A 15809-nucleotide genomic window follows, 5' to 3' on the forward strand; every position below is an offset into this window, starting at 1 on the left:
GAAATGGTGTGTGAGACAGGCCGCTAAACACTATGACCACTGCTCCCTCTCTTTAATTACGGTAGATGTTTGCAGACAACAAAGGCTGAGTGAAGTCCTGAAATAATTTTCAGCAGTTAAGCTTATAATCCATTTATGTTAATTTTCATTTTATTTCTATATTTGGATACTGCTTTAAAGTCGTCGTTTGCAGGAAGATGTTTATAGAGCATTTTGCACTTCTTTCCTAAATCCACTGTCCTTGAAATAAGTCCTGTTGACTTTCAACAGGATTAACTTAGAAAATGAGTGATTTAGAACTGCAGCTGTGGACAATATTGCTGCTTTGGGTCTTCATTTTACAGAGTGTTGCTACAAGAACTCTGATGTATCTCTATAGAGAAAATGAATTATTTCCAAATTTTCTATATATGCAGAACTGCATTTAACCCCCAATCCTCAGCTTTCACTGTGAGCTGGCACTAATGGAGGCAAAACTCTCCAGAGTACAGTAGTTTCTTTTCTTGGAACTTCTTTTCTCTTGCAAGTGAAATGACGATTTATCATGCTTATGAGGATTAAAAGATCTTTTACGTATGCCTAAAACTGTCATAATCTTCATAACCTTTTTGAGCAAATACTGTGTTTCCTTCCCTTTGCATTCCTGATATAAAGGCTAAATAAAAGCCAGTGTGGTATAGTCGTCAGAGTTCAAATCCTGCAGAGACCAGGGTTCAAATCCCTAAGCCAGGAAGCTCGCAGAGTGATCTCAGGCCACTCACTGCCTATGAGCCCAATCTACCCACAGGGTTGATGTGAGGATAAAACAGGGGTGGGGAGAACGATCTCCGCTTTGAGGGTTCCCCTGCTACATTCAAGCAGTATGTAAATTTTATGAAATAATAAATAAATAACTATGTAGTCACCTTGAACTCCTTGGAGGAAAGGTTAGATATAAATGCTGCAACAACAACAACAACAACTTTTAAAGTAAAAACAAGTTTTGTGGTCCCTAGTACTAAAGGCATCCCAGTTCAATGGTAAAACATCTGCTTTGCATGCAGAATGTCCCATGTTCAATTCCCATTATATCCAGTTAGGACTGGCATATTTCTGTCTGAAACCCTGGAGAGCTGCTGCCAGTGAGTATAGATTGGAATCCATGGATGACCGAGACGAAGATGACATTTGCAAGCCTATCTGTGAGCTGCCCAGAGTCCCTGTCAAGCAAAAAGGTGGGGTATCACTTAAAAAATAAAAATAATAAAATTTAAATAGGTCTCACTCTCATTTCCATCCACAACCAAGGTTGAAAGGAGGACTCATAGGACCTTGATTTGTATGCTAACTACATTCAGTGTAAAAACAGCAAAGAGTCTACTAACACAACTACCAGTATTCCTCTGGAAATCACTCACTATTGATCATTAATGACTCTCTGACTCCATTTGGTGTCATGACCTCTGTTTTGACAACGCAACCTGTGTGATGACATTTTGAGGAAGTTCTGTATTGCTTAGCCCTTTCCTGTACGTATTCCTCTTCTCATGAGGCCTCATCAGAGAATGCTAAGCGACATCAAGCCTCTTTGTGAATTCCAGTCTGCTAACAGACTATATTGCCTTGCTACCATGGGATTGCCAGATATTATTAAAACAACAGTAAATTAAACTGGTTCTTGGCATTCATGGAAGTCCTGGTTGCAGTAGTTATCTATTTTACCAGCTTCCTGGTGGGCCTTGTTTTCCCATTCAAAGAAGAGGTTGACTCAAACCCCAGACTGCTCCCCTATTTTATTTTATTTTCTGTGGAAACCCAGATTCATATATGGGATGCGCATTTTGCACAGATGCAACCCTTCACCCTGTGAACAGGATTGCTGAGGCCAGTGTCTTTGGGGCTGCCTTTCTGAGCCTAGCTCAGAGTAAACCCTGATAGCAAAGGTGAACCCTGAAAGGGGAGAAAACAGTCTGTTCTGCATCTGGGTTGCTCATTATAGAAAAGAGTATGTCCAGGCTATCCTCTGAAATATACTGTTGAACACCACCCCAATCTCTGAGCAGTGCAAGATTTCAGGGGTTCCAGGTGGTCACCCAGGGTCCTTTTGCAAATGAGGCACAGCAGAGACTGTGGTGTCTTTGTGGTATATGGTTTATTTACACTTATATGCGACCTGACCCTATGTTGGAGGGGTTCACACCATTAACACCCCCAAAAGCTCTTGTTTCTCTCATAGCCACAGCCTTGTATTCAAATACACAGCAAACATTGTGCTCTCTCCCTTCCTTTTCCAGTCTGCAAACCCCCCCTTCCAGCTAGGTTTCAACCATCTGGTACAGAGCTGGAGGAGGGGCCCCACTCATTTGCCATCTGGTACAGAGCCCCTCTCAACTTTCATAATGGGATATCGCTCTTCCTTTGTTTTCTTAATGGCTCATCACCCCAGGTGATTACCTCAACAGGAAACTAGCCTGGGTTATATTTTAACACTTGCTGAATGCAGGTGTTCAGTGTCTGGCACCCAGTTTAACACTCCAAGCCTTGATTAAATTCTAACACTTACTAGATCCAGGAATTATATGTGCCTGGCACCCCCCTCCCCCGAACTCAAAACAATACTGATGCCCTGAAAATATCTGGAAAAGCACGTAAACCCTGGCATCTCCTCCTACCAAGGATGCAAGGCAGAAAGTGGTTCCTTAAGCAGGGAAGAGGCTTTCCGTGTGTGGCATAAGGCTCTGGAAACTGATTCACATTCAGACCCTGTCCTAGGTGTTTAGAAATAGCAATGACCCACTTTGTCGTCTGGGCTCCTGAATGGAGAGGCTTGAAGAGAGCAAAAGACATGGAGCGCATTGAGGGTGGGTGGGAGGAAGCAGAACATTAGGGGCAAGGGCAGTGGGTGAGGGGTGGCACAGCTGCCAGCCAGAGTGAAATGTGTGCCAATTAGCGGAAAGGAAGGGGAGGTCACAAAGACCCAGTGCCAGCCAAATGATGGTTGGAGAAGAGCTGGCTGGAGGCAGTGCCATGGCAAGAGAAGTGTGTTAGGGAGGGGTGTGCAGAGAGGCAATCAATTTCAACTAAGGCTGCCCTATTCAGAAACTTACAGTGCACTGAAATGAATGGGAGTTACCGTAAATTCCAAGAAAACATGCTTAGGATCTGGGCCATAGTCCAGGCATGGTACTAGACATGTTTACTTGAAGGCAGTAATTTACCCCAAGTGCCTGTCTTGCATTTATAACCCGCTGTCTATGAGTTCTGATCTTTTATCCCTCACAACAATCTTGTAAAGGGGGAACAGCTAAGAAGAGTGACTGTCCCAAAGTCACCAAGTGAGATCTATGGCCCAGTGGGGATTTCAAACCCACACCTCCCTGCTCCTAGTCCAATGCTCTTTATCACTGGGGCTCTCTCCTACCCTCAAAATTAACGCACATAGGAGAACTATGTCCCCACTTTCCCCCAGGCCTCAGACACTTCTTCATGCGGTACATACAGTTAAAACTATGGAACTTGCCTCCACAGGAGACGGTGATGGCCACCGACCTAGCTGCGTTTAAAAGAAAATTAGACAGCTTTATGGAGGAGAGTGCTACTGATGGCTATGCTCTGCCTCCACAGTTGGGAGGCAGCCAGGCTTCTGAAAAACGTTGCTGGAAACGACAGGAGGGGAGGCAGAGTGTTCCTGCTGCTTGCTGGTATTTCGCAGGCAGCTGGTTGGCCATTGCGAGAACAGGAGGATGCTGGCCTAGATGGGCCACACTGGCTTGATCCGGCACAGCTGTTCTGAATGCGTGAAACTCGGAAGATGGGCAGGCCCTTTCCTCACGCCCGGCTTTGCACTCATACCTCATGGCGAATCTCGAACGAAAGGCTTCCGGCCGCCTCCCTCGTTTGGAAAGCGCCCTGCCAACTGGTCCAGGCCCAGGGCACAGTCACCAGGCACGGTGCCCAGCAAAGGCGGGAAAGGAGGCGGCTGCTGCAAGCCGACCGGGTCCCTGCAGTGGCGAAGCGGCGCGCGAAGAGAGGAGGCGGGCCGCGGGAGAGCCTGTCTTTGGGACGAGGCGGGGCTGCCTCGGAGTGAGCCGGCCCCCTTCGCATTGAATTGCCGCCGCCAGGACGCTGCACGCCGAGACCCGAGAGCGCGGGGCCGGAGCGGCTGAGGCTGCGCAGGTGAGTTTCGCCGGACGTGCATAAGGAACCGCTTCCCTCGGCCTGCCCGGGGGCCCCCAGGCGCTAGGCGGGAACGGAGAGGACCCCACACACACACACACGAGCCGGGAGGAGCGACGTGGCTCCGCAAGCCGATGCCAGCCAAGCCGATGATGGATGGGCCGGGGTGGTGGCGCGTGTGCCTGCCATCGGCAGCCAACTCTCCCCGGAGCGACGAACGCGGGGAGCGCAGTGGCAGGTGCCTGTTGCTGCTCGGAGGTGCTGCCTGGCGGAGGGGAGGGCGGAGATGGGCTTCCTGCCTTGCTCGCTACGCGACCACGAGGCGAGCGATGCCAGCCTGGCACTCGGCTCTAGGGGGCTCACCTCTGCTTCCTTTCCAGCAGGCTGCTCGAGGAGTCGCTCCAGTTTCACGGAGGCGGCGCGAGCAACTTAGTGTCTGTACTCTGTATCTATATCTCTCTGTCCGTCCATTCATCCCTTTCCCCACCCGCTGCCCTGAAACGTAGGTTATTTAACGCTTATTTATCTGAGAAGAGGCGCCCAAGCAGCGGCGGCGGTGGCATTTTTTGAAGTTGGCGGGAAGAGAAGTTGGCGGGAAGGGTGTTGGGATGCCCGCGGTCGGGGCTGGGGGGGGCTCTTCCCCATCTTCGTCCACCTCTTACGAGTCCTACTCTGCTCTTTTTCGACATTTAAGAGCTTGTGAGCCATTCCCCTTTCTTTGAATAAAAGAGTCTTAACGATTTCTTCCTACCTCGTGGTAACAGGCACCGCCCCCACTGGAATCCCTCTATTGTTTCTGACGTATCGCAGCGCCGCCGTTCGTCTTAAAAGGAATTGCTTATCTTTCCAGATGCCGATCGTGTAAGCTGTGTATCCCCTTACATTTATTGAGCTATTCCATACTGCATGGCGGTGATTAGAGATGGTGCGAGAGAGTCCTGTGAGCTGGTCTTGGGCACACCATTTTATTTATTTTTGGCACACCTGCGGATGGTTGCCTGTGCACAGGATTGTGTGAGTGGTATAACCAAAGTCTCCTATGGAGACTTCAAAATCACCCATTCCCACCACCCTTCTGAATAATATCCCTCCCCACCCTCTCACAAAATATTAGGGTCTGGTGACTTCTGTTTCAGTGTATCTGAAGAAGTGTGCATACACACGAAGCTCATACCAGTAACAAACTTAATTGGTCTCTAAGGTGCTACTGGAATGATTTTTTTATTTTGTTTTGACTACAACGGACCAACACAGCTACCTACCTGTAACTGGAGATAAGACAGTTTTGGAAGAAGAAGGAAATAAATAAATGAATATTTCATAGATTTTTAACGGATATTTGGGATTGGCATAGACTTTATGCTGTTGTGAGTGGTATTGGATTATATGATAAATGTGGGGTCTTAATTAGAAACAATTTGTGTAAGTTAGGCTGCCAATAAAAGTACAGTTTTATTGAATATAATGACAATGTATTGCACTCAGTATTTATCAGGCATGATGATCATACTGTGGAGTTCAGCTATTATAATACTGAGCACTTTAAGAAAACAAGAGTAGCCTTGTTACTCTGTATGAAAACAACTCCAATTTCCACAGTTGGGTAATACCTTTATTTGGACAGACTGAAAGATTACAAAGATGTGGCAAACTTTTGAATTCTCCAGAATTATTCAGCAGGCAAAATGTTGCACAATTAGGGGTGGTTGCACAGGGCAGAATGTAATAAAGTAATAAAAATATACTGAATGTTATAGGCATTTACAGACAAAATGAAGCTAAATTCCATCCATTGTTTTTCTGTGGTGTGCAGAATTATTGCTAAATTTTCCAGCGGCTGCAAAAATTGATTCACTCCAGATAAAGAGCCACATCCTTCAGCAACAGAAGTACCGTACCTCCTTGTAACCATCCATCAAAGTATAGATGAGGCTGCCTTTTGCGGAGCCAGAGCAAAATGCACATGTGCAGCAGTAGTGTGTACTTTCATGGATAGCAGATTTCCAAACTCTCATAAATGAGGGGGGGTAGGGAGATCTGATTGATTGATTATTTAATTTCTATACCATTTAATACATTTAAAAGATATCTAAACTGTATAAAAATTGAAGCAACAACTTAAACAAAATATTACAAATATGCACAGATACATATAAAAATATTACATTAATACAAAGTATACAAATATATATCAATCAATATCAATTCATTTTCCTTCTGACACACCCACCCTCTCAGCTTTTGGGTTTGCACCCAGGGTCTGATGGGTGGATCTTTAAAAAAACAAAACAAAACCCAAGCACCTGTTATCCACTTTTACAGTTAAAATGATTCCTAGCCCTCTTTTCAAGGGGCACCCCTGCTCACAAAAGTTGTAGAGAGACTTAAAACACAGAACGTCATATCAGCAAAGCACCCCATCAAACTTGCTAATTTACAGGCCAGCAGCAATAAAAATAAAAAAACACACAATAAAATGAACCAAACCTGGGCTGGTTAGAATGTCTTTAAGATCTTTTTGAAAATTGACAATGATGGGGCCATGGGGGCTCCTTCTTAGGAAGGGATTTCCAAAGGTGCCAGTCCACCAATGAAAAGCCCTTGTCTCAGGTACCCACCAATCTAACTGCTCTTACTAGCAGGGGCCCTCCTCATACTGACTACAGCTCAGGCAGTATTAGAAATTGGATATTAAAGCTAGGAGCTAAATGGCACCTTAAACCTAGGTTATGGGTACAACAATTGAATGTTTAGGCACACTTTTATATAACAAGAATACAAAGCTGAAAAGGAATGAACTGCAGCTAAAATATTAAGTTCATTTTTCACATGGTCTAGTCCTTCCCCTGCTCACCCCCCTGATATTCTGAAGAGGGTCTCTTCTCCAGTCTTCAGAGAGTACAGTAGCTGGAAGTGGAGAGGCAGAAAAAAGGTGCTCCTTTCCTTCCACTGCAGTTTTAATCTGAAACTTTAGGCGCAGTACTGCACCTACAGAGCTCAGAAACTGCTCAATGGGAGTTTCGAACACTTGAGCTCAGGCAGGTGTATATGATCACAGGCAGGGGTAAAAATTGTTCATTTATGTCTGTTGAGGGAAGCCTTCATGCCAGGCACTAGTAGGAATTCCCCCCCCCCCACATACACACACCTCCCAGTTCTGCATCATTCTGATCACCTCCTGGCTGTTTGCCCTGCAAGACTTGTGCCACCAGCATGCCAAGCAAACCCTTAGCCACACTTGGGAACAACAAGCACTGAAACTGTGGGGCCTGAGAGTTGAGAAAGAACAAGATGTTATAAAAAGATTGAGATTAATGCCTCCATGAGTCATAACACTCCTGGAACAAGCGTTTCAATGCTGAGCTCTCTGATAGACTTACAACCTGCAAGTTGACTCTTAAACAACAGGGAAAGAGGATCCTTGTGTTCATTTTACACATAAAAGGACCAAAGGCCATAGGTGGGGTTTCCACTCCTCTAGTCGCTCTAAAAAAAATGATGCTAAGCAACAGAAGGTGCAAAGAAAGCAACTCCTGCCAACCTAGCAGTTCGAAAGCACGCCAGTGCAAGTAGATAAATAGGGGTGGGTTTTTTTTAACCTTTACCAAAGAAAGCAACATATTTGCTGCGCACAAGGCTTAGGCTTTGTCAGGCATAGGCAACCTCGGTCCTCCAGATGTTTTGGGACTACAATTCCCATCATCCCTGACCACTGGTCCTGTTAGCTAGAGATCATGGGAGTTGTAGTTCCAAAACATCTGGAGGGCCAAGGTTGCCTATGCCTGGGCTGTGTCAACACCAGCACGTTTGAAATCTTTCATCCATTCTTTTTCATTTCTTAGTTCCAGCCCCACACTGAAATAGCCCTGGATTTGCACCACTGTTCTCATGCATGCACACATTAGGTTAGGTGTAGGCCATATTTGGATGACAAGCTGGATCATAAAACATGACTTACTATGGATTAGTAATGTGCAAATGGAAAAAAATGTTCCCAGATCTGTAAGCATGCACCCCCCCAAACCCCAATACATTTAAAGCACATGGCTTCCCCCAAAGAATCCTGGGAACTGTAAGCACATGGCTTCCACACAAAAACCTGGATTCTTGGGGGGAAACCATGTGCTTTAAATATATGGTGCATTCTCAGCCTTTGTTCGGATCTGTACTGTACTGGCCAGCCTTCATACTGTATCTGATATAGGAAGACAGGACATTTAACCTCATAGTTTTCTGTATACAGCTCAAGCTCTCTCACTTAGCCTTTGCTAAGTGCATACTTGGTGCAAATTAAAAGGAAACCAACCCCTTACATGCGATAATGGGAATCTTACGCTCTACAACAGGGGTGGCTAACCTTTCGGCAGAGCATTGGCTCGTGGTTAGTTATCAAAGGGTGCAGGGGTGCATGTCAGAATGGGTGTGGCAAAATTGGAAAAGTAGCTGCATTAAGAACTGTAATTCTCAAAGCCGCCTTACATAAGACTACATAAGACCCGTCAGCTACCGGTACTACTATTTTTAATCAATTTTAAATCATTCATTATTAAATTATGTAACTAAAAAGTATTTTAAAAATAACATTTTACAGAGAGCTATGGAGGGACACACACGCACACACACACACACACACACACCATTTTGCCATCACAGTAGGGGACCTACAGGAGCAGTCAATTACTTTTTTAAAAGCTTTTTTATAATAAAAAAGACCCCAAAAAATGGTTGTTGTTTTTTCGCTTTTGCCATGCATTATCTCCAGTATGCCTTGCTTCTTTAAGCCAGTGCAGAATTCGTACATTGATCCCTTGCCCATGCTTATTTCTTAAATGAAAGGTGCCAAAGTTCAGCTCTGCCTCAAAGTCCCACCCCACTAACCTTGATGCATTGATCTCTAATTTCAGGTCGGTGTGAGCAAGTTGTGTTAATACAGTCATAATAGAAACCAAGGCACTCTAGGCATGCTCTGTCATAGTCTAGCTGACAATGCACTCTGTTTATTTGTTTCCACCCTGACCCTTTCTTTGTTGCTGAGATTATCTGCTCATTCATGCTACATGTGCTGCAAGTGGCACAGACGGTAGGAGTTTGTTGCACTCCTGCACTTGGATAAAGCCTGGTGTTGCACAGCTCTCCATTCCATAATTTGTGGAACAACCACATTATGGCACAGTATTTATTATTATTATTATTATTATTATTATTATTATTATTATTATTAATTGACACTGTGGTGTACACCAGAGGAACTCAGTCTTCCACTTGGTTGTATGCTTGCCAAAAAGGTTGTTGGTTGCTGATCTAGATACTATTTCAGTTGGGGACCTGATACTTTATACCTTCAAAAGTTCTATTTAAGCCTTAACAGCTGCATCCTCTTAACTTCATTTTTAGTAGCAATGGAGATCTCCATTTTTCCAGATGTGCCCAGAAGCAAAGTGCTGGGTCCTCTTCCTTAACCTGAATGGACCCCTACTAAGTACTCACTGACCTCTTTACAGGGTCCAGGAGAAAAGGGGCAAAAGCTTCTTCTTTTCCAGGTGCTACAGAAAGTTGGTTCTCTTGGGTGTGGCTGCCCCACAATGCCTTCTTATAACAGGGTGGGGACTGGAGATAGAGCTTGGCCCTGGGGCCAGAGAGACAGAAAAGGATGGGCTGTCAGGAAAGGAAGGGTTTTCTTTGGTTTTTAATGTACAGATCCTCTCCTGTGCTCTTTGGGACTTGGTGTGTCAGCAGAAAGCTTTGGTTTTAGGGATAAAAAAGCTATGTGAATGTGTCAGCTGGGGCACGTACTGTTGCCTCCCCCTGTTTACCTCTTAAATTCAAAGGTTGCACCCTGTACCTTAACCAAGGCAGAGGTTCCCACCTTCTGATGGAAGGTTGGGTGGAAACCAAATACTGTATACTTCCTCCTTTGCATCAGTGGGGCTGGTGGTCCTTCCCCTCTCCTTTGTCCTTCCCCTCCACGCACCCCTCATTATTGGGCAAACCATCAAGCACTGGTACTGTAAATACAAGCCCAGTAACAAGAGACTTCTGTTATTGCAGACACTCAAGTTAATCACACCTAAACCAGCATTAAGATCACACCTAGAACACAGGTTGCACAGATGTTTCAGGGAGGGGCTGGTTTTTAAAGATGGAGCAGTAAACTCCTGATTCAGCAAGACTTTCTATCCTTTTGTATTCTTTGAATGGAGAGCTGTTCTTTAATCTTGGATGACTCAATAAAGAGGGGAAGCCCATCTATCACACAGGAAATGTTGACAATTGTGTGGGTCTACTCCTTTTAACAGATATCTGAGATTAGTTTCTGGAAAACATCATTCGAAGACTGTGCTGACTTGGTTGCCTTCCAAACCACCTGATCTAGCTCTCATGTACTATGCTACAGTCCATAAAAACTTATGCCATAATACATTTGTTGATCTTTAAGGTGCTGCAAGACTATCCGTTGTTGTTTTGCTGCAAGAGATTAGCACTCTGGAACGGGCTGACATAAGAAGTGACAGAAACTCGTTGTGTTTCTCTCTCTTGCAACATATATTAAGTCTAGGCTTGGCACGCTTGTTCTTGCAACCAACCAAAGTAGCCACTTTTCCTTGTAAATTATATGGAAATTTTCTTTGGAAAGTTACTGCTGCTGACTCTTCATTTCCTGTTAAGCATCTGTAATTGTTTTCCTGAGGTTTGTCATCTGAGCAGACACATGGGGAAAAGAAGCAGTGGATGTACAGTACAAGAATGTCTGGTTGTTTCTGGAGTTGGGTTGAGAAACTTGTTAAGGTTGCAGTTCTGCCCTCACTGACCTGAGAGTAAGTCCCATTGACCTCAGTTGGGTGTGCTTCTGAGTAGACATAGGATTGAACTACTAAGATGAGGCATCCCCAACCTGCAGCCCTCCAGATGTTTTGGCCTACAGCTCCCATGATCCCTAGCTAACAGGACCAGTGGTCAGGGATGATGGGAATTGTAGTTCAAAACATCTGGAGGGCCGAAGGTTGAGGGTGCCTGACTAAGATGGTAAGGAATGTTTTGCAACATATTACTTTGGGAAGACCATGCTGCAGTGATAATGGAAATGCTTCTCAGATAAAGATTGCTGGGGCAAGAAGCATGGCTACTTAACGCTCGTGGAGAATGCCAGGGTATTCTAGCTAATCTGAAAATTCTGCTTTGCTTATCTGAAAAGTCCCTTTTGCTGTTGGCAGTGGAAACTGAATTATGCTTTTTAGTCTGCTGTTTGGTCCATTGCTTGCACACTGTTTAAAGGGCAGCCAGGAACATTTTCAAGAGGTGTCAGCAAATCAAGAGATAGTGCCAGTTCTGTAGTGCAAAGTATGTGTTTACGTAAAGCCTTCCAGTCTTTCTGGAACCTTAGTTTATAGCCCCAATGGGCTTTCAACTATTGTGCAAATATTTCTGGAACAGGATACCAGATGGTTGGCTTGCTCCATTCCTTTCCCATGGTGGTACTTGATGGAAAGTCCCTTAACCAGTAATGTTTTCCGCAGAATCTAGTTTATAGTTTGTTTATAAAATCATTTATATACCTCTGTATATAAATGTATCACAGGGGTGGCTGTTAGTAACACCCCTTGGAACTTAGCAGAGGCCGCCAGGGCTGCTTGTTGTACTACAGTGCTCCAGATAATTTCAGTGATTGAGTTAGGTTCAGGTGGTCCTTAAGGTATCCTGGGCCCAAGTTGCTCAGGGCTTTGTATATCAACACAACACCCTTGAACCTGCCCCGGTAGTATGTGGGCAGCCAATACAGGTGTTTCACCTAAGGTTTACATCCTGTCATTCGTCTGCCCCACACTGCTTTCTGCACTAACTCGAGTTTCCGGACCAGGCCCGAGGGCAGCCCCACAAGGAGTACATTGTAGTAATCTAGTCTCAAGGTTACCCATGTATGGACTACTCTGGACAGATTATCCTGATCCAGATACAGCTGTACCTGGCATACCACATGAAACTGGTAAAAGGTAGACTTGGTCACAAGAGAGAGGAAAGTATTTTGGTTATTATAGACTACAATACCCCTCAGCAAGGTTTTATTAGTTGTGGTTGTTATGTGCTGACATATTGTCGTTTTGCTGACATATGCTACTGCGCCCTTAAAGTACATATGCAGCACAAATGTAAACTAGTTTAATTGCAAGACGTGTCATGTTCTCTTGCTCTGTCCCTCCTACCCTGAACATCATAGTTGGGAAGGAAGGATTTTGCTTCCTTTGGAGCTTTAGATGGAACAATTGTGACTTGCAGCAAAGTGTTGCAGCATAGCCTAAGCTCTGAGGGGCAGTTTTATTCTTCATAGTGCCTGTTAGCCCTTCTCCACTATACTTCATTTAATTCTCTCTTTTTCAGGTTTTTCCCCAAGCTGAAAGTCAACATTCCCTGGCTGAGCATATGCATTTGTGAGGGGAGGTTGTGGGGAGGGTGCCCCATTTGGTTTTTCCTTGTACCACTGGAAACCTTGGAATTCAGCTGAGCGTGTTGATACCTTCCTGTTGTTTCGTTTTGGCTCCAACCCTGTCAGCACTCGACCACTTGAGTTTGCTATTAAAGGGAATTGTTTGTGGTGCAGGAGCGCCTTTCTTCTTCTTCTTTGGCGATCACTCGTAGCCGAGTAAGATTGTCTTCCATAAACACGGTTTTAACAACTAGTCCGTAAGTGACTGTGGAGGCCAATTTTGGACCCACATGGTTCCACAGTGGGGACTTTGGTTTCCGGGCAGGAGTTCATCACGGTGCCTTTAGGCCATACCTGAACCATGAAATATAAACCAGTTTAGCTCTCCTGGATCCTTCCAACTGATCCGTGGCACTACAAATTACCTCTATTCCTGCAGTTCCCTGGGAAGTGGATATGTACGGTAGCTTAACTTTGAGAGATGCCCTTCCTGCGGTCTACCCTAAACCTATGGAATAACTAAAGGGATTTTATATTCACTAAGAGAATTGAAAGCAGCTTTCATAATGAGGTGAGAATAACAATTCCCCACCACCACCTTGTCTGAGTTCCAGCAAAGTTGATTTCACCAGCACGACCCTGATGCTGCATAGCCAACATCTTGGGCTGGGTCCCCCAGATTTCACTGCTAAGTGTCAAAAGAATTAACATTTCTGTTTATCCAACCATATGATTATAGAATACACCCTAATTCAACACTTGGCTCTCCCTGCCTCTTGTCACGTTCAAACTGACCACACCTTCAGGAACTTGGCACAGAAATTGGTATGAGTAGGATTTGCCTGCTGGGTCACATGCTGAGAGGATTGCTGGCATTTTGGCCTCAATGCTTGCTTTCCCAACCACAGATGATCGGTGTAAATAAAGGTAAAATAGGGGTTGCATCATAAACAAGCTGTGCACGTGAAATATTTCTGGTTCTTTTTAAAAATTAAGGCAATGAACTGAAATTAGATGTCATGAGACTAAAACCATCATGGAAGCAAAATATCCAAAGAATGTAAGATAAGCCCTGTTGGATCAGATCCAATGGTCCATCTTTTATGTCTTTTTAGCTGTGATTTTAGTCATCTTTTGAGTGCTTTCAAATGCCTTTTTAAAACTTTTAAAAAAATTTGTAAACCACTTAAGAGGATTTTTTTTTAGTCAAGTGGTTTATAAATATTGTAAAATAAACAAATAGGAGAACAGAAGACAGCTGGGGGCCATGAGAGCACTCTTCAAATACTCAAAAGGGTTGTCATATAGAAGAGAGCAACAAATTGTTCTCTGCTTCTTCAGAGGGCAGAACTACATCTAATGGGGTTAAAATACAGGAGCACAGATTTCAGTTGAACATTAGGAGAAACTGCTTAGTGGTAAGAACATCCAACCCAAAGAACTAATTACTTTGTTGGAGTGGCGGGGCTCTCGTTTGACATGGGGAGGTACGGTATATTCAGACAGAGGCTGAGAAGCTACCTGTAACGGATGCTGTACAGTACTCTCAACCATAGCTGCCAAGTTATCCCTTTTTTTAAGGGATTTTCCCTTATGCTGAATAGGCTTCCTCGCGAGAAAAGGGAAAACTTGACAGCTATGCTCTCAACCCCACCCCCAAGAGCATTTGAAAATTGCTGAGGTTCCTGGTGCACTACTTAATGATTTTTCTGTCTGTTTTTTTAGCAACTGCAATATTCTGTGCTAGGAACTAATATGTAATTTTTTAAAAAATTCAAATGTTAATACAATGAGAAAAAGAAGCAATAAATATACAATTAAAAATCAATATTGGTGTCTTAATGCAATGGATGGGCCTGTTGTGTTAAATGAAATTCTCAAAGTTCAGTGCAACTCTGAGTCATTCCTGACTGTGGGTAGAACCCTACATTTGGCCCTATTGAAATTCATTCTGTTAGTGTGGGCCCAGTTCTCCAATCTGTTATGGTCATCTTGAATCCTGATTCTGTCTTCTGCAGAATTTGCTACTCCTCCTCTGGCATACATTTTGCCAGCTTCTCTGCAAGAATATCATGGGATACTTTGTCAAAAGCTTTACTGTAGTCAAGATATACTATGCCCACAGCATTTCCCTGATCCACCAAGCTTGTAACTCCATCAAAGAAAGAAATGAGATTTATCTGGCATCACTAGTTTTGGAGAAAGCCATGCTTGGTCTTAGTAATCACAGCATCCTCTTTTATGTGCTCACAAACCAACTGTTTAATAACCGTATTTGTTTTAGGACCTTTCCTGGTATTGACATCAAGCTGACCAGTCAGTAGTTACCTTGGTCTTCTTTCCCCTTCATTTTGAAGAAGGGGACAACATTTGCTCACCTCCAGTCTGCAGGGACTTCACCCATTCTCCAAGAATTCTGAAAGATTATAGACAGAGGCTCTGAAATTACACCTGCAAATTCTTTAGTACCCTTGGGTACAGCTCATCAGGCCCTGGAGATTTGAACTCATTTAAAGTAGCTAGGTGCTCCTTTACCACCTCTTTTCTTGAGCTTCCTCCTTGCATCATTTGTTGTGTTATTACCAAGTTGGGCACTGCTCTACTCTATTTCCTACGGTTAATTAAGCTAGACTGCCTCTATAAAGCCCCCTTCAAAGTCTATGGGCTCATCAGCATTTTCAACTGACCTGGATTTTCATTGTGTACCAATTTATTTCCCTGGGTCCAAGAGCCTTTCTCGTGGTTATGCGGCTGTGCTTTGCGAAAATCCGTTCTTACTGGCTGAATTCGATCTTATCAGATGTGCAGAAAATCTGAAGAGAGATTTTACTTAGCTGAGCTTCACTTCAGCAGGTAAGATTGGATTTTCACAAGGCAAGAGTTGTGGAACAACGATAAGAGCTCTTGGAGCAGGGGGACTTAACCAGGACACAAAACGATCAAAATATGGGTCAAGTAAAAGGGTGGATGAGCCCCAAGATTCTATGAAGTACTTCCTTTTCTCTGTCCCAGATCTTGATTTGATGAGCCTGAGATCTAGTATTAATGAGGGAAGAGGAAAACCTCAATCAACACAATGTGCAATTTTACATAACTCCCTTAGTCACCTTTCGCCAAGACATTACGTTGCCTCCTTCCCCAAAACCAGAAGTCCTACTTTCCAGTTCTCTCTGGCAGGAAGGGAGTAAATTAACAAACAGCAAGAGGATGTGTGGTAACCAGCGATTCATTTTTG

At 44.2% G+C, this 15809-nt stretch overlaps 1 protein-coding gene across 4 annotated transcripts in view; it reads left to right on the top strand.

Annotated features, from left to right (window-relative positions):
- SLC29A1 (solute carrier family 29 member 1 (Augustine blood group)) overlaps nucleotides 1-15809 on the top strand; it is an 80013-nt gene that overhangs the window by 18893 nt on the left and 45311 nt on the right. Inside the window, exons 1-2 of one of the 4 annotated variants that reach the window (XM_060272935.2) lie at nucleotides 4119-4155; nucleotides 4920-5016. The exons of 2 other annotated variants lie outside the window; for them this stretch is intronic. The gene's annotated coding sequence lies outside the window, so the exon portion shown is untranslated. Of the gene's footprint in view, nucleotides 1-3507; nucleotides 4156-4919; nucleotides 5017-15809 lie in introns of those variants that run through there. One more of the 4 variants, XM_088667355.1, reaches the window with a different exon arrangement.

This window comes from Zootoca vivipara, chromosome 3 (genome assembly GCF_965207765.1).
Source record: "Zootoca vivipara chromosome 3, rZooViv2.hap1.1, whole genome shotgun sequence".
NCBI classification, from domain to species: Eukaryota; Metazoa; Chordata; class Lepidosauria; order Squamata; family Lacertidae; genus Zootoca; species Zootoca vivipara.